The sequence below is a fragment of the Atractosteus spatula genome, chromosome 13 (genome assembly GCF_055471065.1).
Source record: "Atractosteus spatula isolate fAtrSpa1 chromosome 13, fAtrSpa1.hap1, whole genome shotgun sequence".
In the NCBI taxonomy this organism is placed as follows: Eukaryota; Metazoa; Chordata; class Actinopteri; order Semionotiformes; family Lepisosteidae; genus Atractosteus; species Atractosteus spatula.
The window spans coordinates 37,771,692-37,777,072 of record NC_142718.1 but is presented as its reverse complement, the minus strand read 5'-3'; the positions used below and the strand labels follow the sequence as shown (position 1 = coordinate 37,777,072).

General features: G+C 38.4%; 1 long non-coding RNA gene across 1 annotated transcript; it reads left to right on the top strand.

Moving 5' to 3' along the window:
- The first annotated feature begins 200 nt into the window (after positions 1-200).
- On the top strand, positions 201-3,783 carry LOC148822374 (uncharacterized). Its single transcript, XR_016093904.1, has 3 exons — positions 201-376; positions 2,785-2,886; positions 3,727-3,783. It is a non-coding gene; the product is annotated as an uncharacterized LOC148822374 (long non-coding RNA).
- The last annotated feature ends 1,598 nt before the right edge of the window (positions 3,784-5,381 follow it).

Genomic DNA, 5,381 nt, shown 5'->3' with positions numbered 1-5,381 from the left:
GTATCTTTCAGTAATGCTGTCTGTGTGTGCACTGTTTTCCATTGATAAAACTAGAATGTTGGCCTTTGTTCCCTCCATTACACTTTTTTTTGTCTTATTCTGAAAATGATTTTAAATTTTGGAAACTTTTCTGGATTATTTACTCTACAATTTGTGATTCCCCAGATGTTCAGTAATGTGGATCACATGTACTGGATGGGTGAAGACGACACACTCCATGAAAACTGCAGAGATCAGACCATCGGCTTGCTTTTTCTCAGCATGAACCTCGGCACAAATAGAGCTCGGGTGCTGAGCAGAGGATGGATGCAGCTCTCTCCGACAGCAAAGGAAGTCCGTGGGCACCTCACCAGCCAGCAGGGGTCGCTGTTGCATGGTGAGCCAATTAAACTGGCTGGGTTTGACTCAGTCCTTCCCTGACAGTGTTCTTCCAAGTGTGCATCACCTTTTGGTCAATCTTGGCCGCACACAGCAAGAAACCTCCATCCTGTATATCCCCGTGCTCTTCACCTGAGAGCCCTCCTCCATCACACCTTTACAGGTGTTCCTTTCTCTGCAGGTCAATACTGAGAGACTGTGAAGTGATCATTAAGAAAGCTCATGTTCTGCTTAGAAAACAGAATCTTTCTTCCCCAGCGTGTGTAAAACGGTCTGGCTGCCTTGGAAAGGATGTGCTTTCAGTGTGTGTGTGTAAATACATACAGTGGAACAGTATATATGTGCGTAAGCTTTGGACCAGCTCGATATTCCATTTATTTTATTCATAAAGAAATTCAAAACCTGAAAAGATGAAGTAATTGACTTACAGGAATGACAGTTAAGCCCACTAAATTTAATCTTATCCTCTCAAGTACAACATATCGTGCTTACAAATTATCACCCTGCCACAGACAGGCCTGCTCTCTTCACCTAATCCAGATGGAAATGAAGGGCTCTGTTATTGTATTATCTGACTTTACCATCAGCATTAATCCGGCTTAGCTCACTTAATGATGCCACTTGTGGCGCTGCGAATGCAACAGAGAAGTCTATAAACTACTTCCATTAAAATGCAAATCTGTCCCACAGAGAAAATAAAGTGACACAAAAGTAGAAGAATTCAGCTATACACACTGTATTGGATTCTTGCTGCACTGAGCTGATACAAGTATAATAACTGATGCACTGATTATTATTCTAGGAGCACATTTCAAATGAAATAGAGCCAGTCTACCACAGAACACCAAAAACTGCTCCAACCTATTTAATTTCTGAAGAGATTTATATTTTTTGTTGTCAGGAAATGAACAAATGGTTATCAATGTAAAGGCGGAAAGCTCGTATCTCCCTGCCAGGTTTTTCTTACTGATATTATTTGCTCCATATACCACAGGAAATGAAATTTTTGTGAGCAGTGCTTTTTTTCACATCTTTTACTCTATCTGGAAATCCGCAAACAAGAGAGTCTTCTTTTTTATCAAATAGAAAAATTGTGTCAAACAATAAAATGCCACAGACATATGAAGACAGTCTGTATTGCAATAGAGTAGTTTGATTTTGGGAATTATGTCTCTGGGTTAGATTTTTTTCACAGAGGTTAAACTTACATCTTTTGATCTTTATTATGTCGATAACATATGACTGTAGAGGTAATTAGAATGCCTTTACATTCATATTTTCTGTGTGTCCAAAGTAAGCAGTTTAAGAAAAACTGTAAAACCTAACTTTCATTGTGCAGGGTGAACAAGGCCATGTCATGCTGGCCAGGAGCATATATTTTTTTTCTTCTTGGCTACCATACTACCCCACAATATAACAGATATACAGTAGTTTACAACATCACAGTAAATAGCTCTTGCAACAAAACTATCGGAACTGAAGTGTGTGTTGTAACTATCGAATTTTGGCAATGATTTAATTTTTTTGTGAGTATATTTCTGTAATTATAATAATAGCAAAATGTAGTTGTTTTCTTTTGTATATGGCCGTGTAAAGTTCATAATAATTGCATTGTATTTCTTCTGCAATCACTTATGTAGAATATGTAACAGCTGATTAGCCTCTTTTTAAAACATGAAGAAATTATCTCTGCCATCTGTTTTTTAAATAATTAAACTAACAATTTTCAAATTAAGGAAGATTAACCTTGAAGAAACTCTCTGTTTATGACACAGGCAGTACTAACACGTACGTCAGCTGAGTAATTTCAAAACTGCCAAGCTATGTTCATATGTATCCTGTCACTCTGAAAAAAACATTGCTCAGTAGTTTTCTGAAATTCAGCAACACAGAGTTGTGACAAGACTGGAAAGAGAAATCTTACAAACTCAGAGCTTTTTCAGATGAAAATCCTTTATTAAATGAAAATCAGTAAGTATGCAATCATTGCACTACTGTTCATTTTTAAACATTGAAAACATCACTTTCTTTCTTAATACAGTTTACAAAAACTACAGCATTTATGATAAATGGGGACATATCACATATTCTTGAAGCCCACAGCAGATGACTGTTAAAAACAGAGAACAGGTTGTAAATCTTTTCAAAAGAAACAAATACAGAGTTCCAGAGAGTCAATGCAGATCTTCATTACTCCTCTCACTACTGACTATTTCACACACCCATCTATCAATTGTCCAGTCCAGGGTAGCAGGGGAGCTGGAGTCTATCCCAGCAAGCAATGGGCAAAAGGCAGGATACATCCTGGACAGGATACCAGTCCATCACAGGGCTCACACAGATACAAAAACCTGGGTCAGTTTTCCCAAGAGCTAATTAACCCACCATTATGTCTTTGGACCGTAGGGGGATACCAGAGGACACCGTGGAAACCCAAGACAACACAAGGAGGACATACAAACTGCACACAGACAGTGCCCTAAGAATTCATACCAGGGTTGAACAGAGGTACGGGAAGCTTGCTGTGATTGACTGGCGTCCCATCCAGGGTGTATCCCATCTTGTGCCTGTTGTCAGGATAGGCTCCAGCACCCACAGGGCCCTGTATTGGATAAAGCTGACAGAAAATGGATGGTTGGACAGTAATTTTAAAACAATTCTTCTAACAGTCTCTGTGCCTGCACTCGCTACAGACCCTTAACTTGCACAATCTTATTGAAACACTGTACAAGCTTTTTAAGTATCTTGTTATTGTTGATTCTTCTACAGTATGTTCTTAACTGTAAAATTATAACACTAACTTAGCAATGAGCCTAGGAGCATGACAGTTTTGAGTGTATTCAGTTGTGCCAGGTAGATAATTGAGGAAATGTGCTGATAGCCAACCAAAGAGATCAACCAACAGAGCAGCTGATTATAATAATCCCATCTAGACTCTCAACTCTTGACATTTTTAAAACTAAGACTTTTGCACAGCAACGTCTATATAGTTTATAAGACACCAATATGAACTTTTCTTGTGAAGTTGCACTTGAAATCTATCGCCTGCATGTTCATAAAGATTCAATTTTAAATAATGAGCTTTGTTTCATAGTGGCTGGGTGTGACAACACTCTGATTTAAATGTTGCATGCAATGTTAAAATCTGTTTGCACACTTCAGCTAACAAAATTTACTACACATAAAAAACAGGAAAGCTTTGAACAACAAAACAGTGAAGCAAGTCCTTCCTCTTTGTCATATTACACCAGGCACTCATTTACAAAGCTATCCTAAACACTGAAGATCGTAATTAAGAGCGGATTGTCATTCATTTTCCTTTGTGTTTTTGTTTCATTTTCTACACAGATATATCTGTCAGGAAAAGGAGAACTGTATGAATATTAATAAAATGTAAATTCAAACTTTAAATTGGAGTGTCCAATCTCATTTTGCTCCTGTCTTTTGCAACTAGTTGTGAATTCTCAATTCGTATGGGAAGACACAGCTGTATTCAGTACGTGAGGAGGGAGGCTTGATTAGGCATGGCTGTGCTCCTACCCATCACTTGACTGGCACTTCACTTCATACAGTGAACCACATCAACAGCTACAAGCCACACACCCGTAGTTCCCAAATCAGCCAGTCTTTCCAGAACATGTAACAGCGGTTACTTCAAGAGTTTGCATTAATCAGCTTACATCCATCCCGCCTCATTATTACTCTAGTAGACAAGGGAGGCAAATTCAAGCAGTATGCCCCCACCAAATGAGAGCAATCTCGTAGTCCTTCAATGACGAGCAACATGTTTAAACCACGAGCAAGTGTTCTTGACTCGGTGATGGATTCCACCTTCAGAGCCCTGCAACAGGGAGCTCTTTAACACATTTTGAAATATTTATCAGGCCTATCAAAATGAAAGAGGTGAAATTAATACCTGCAAGGAACCGAGTGGTACGAAAGAATTGCTTTAAAGAGCCAAGGCTGTTTACAGTACTGTAGCCCCAGACCCTTGTAAAACACCTGTCAGAGGAATGTTAAAGCGGAGGGCATACAGTACCTTTCAAAGGCTGGGGAAGAGCTGTGCTGCTTGTTTGTCTCTCTGAGTGTTACCCTTGCAGAAAGGACAACTGGACTGAAGAAGGTGTAGGCTGGATTAGGCTGTTTTGAACTGGCATGTTTTAAATTGCACTCTCTTGCCTCATCAGTTCTCCTCTGCTATTTAGAGAATAATGTTTTAATTTCAAGAGTGAAACAGAAAGGGCGAGACTGAAAAGAAGCATACTTATAAATAGATATGCCTTCATGATTAAAACAGAGAGCTGTATATTTTTAGAAGTGATGACCTCTATATTATTATTCTAAGACCTTGGTCTGTCACAGAATATATATTGCTGTGAATAGCTACATTTGAATTAGCCTCCAGAGAAGAAATCGGGCCGATTTGGTGTCATTCAATTTTTTCTTCTTCTGACATGACACTGTTTTGTGTGCATTGTAAACATTTGATCCCATTCGTAGATATCAATTTATAGATCTTCTAATCAAAGGTATCAAAGCCTTGGTATGGGACGTTTGTGGTCTAAATGGGGAGGGGAATAAAATGATCTCCATGCTGACCCTTCCTTGATGATGTCAGGAGAGCTGTGTCTTGGCTAAACCTCATGCACAATGGGACAGTGACATCATGGAACAGATGATGCAGAACAGTACAACATTTCATTATACAATATATAAAAGTTATTTAAAGCAACAATATAGATGAGGATGCATGTAGGGAATTTAATGTATTTATAGAACACAAAATCAAATTCAATATTAAATGCTTTTTTAGAATGGATAAAGATTTCTTAGAAGTTCTCAATAGTGTTAGGGTAAACATCTTTTGTCCAAAGTCTTTTTGCTTTGAACAGTCACAGAACATACACAGGTGAAGCTGCAGTAAATGACTACCCTTCCTATAATACAGTACCGTACATGTCAAAAACTATTTCTGCTTCTTTCTTTTCCTTAGATAACCACAT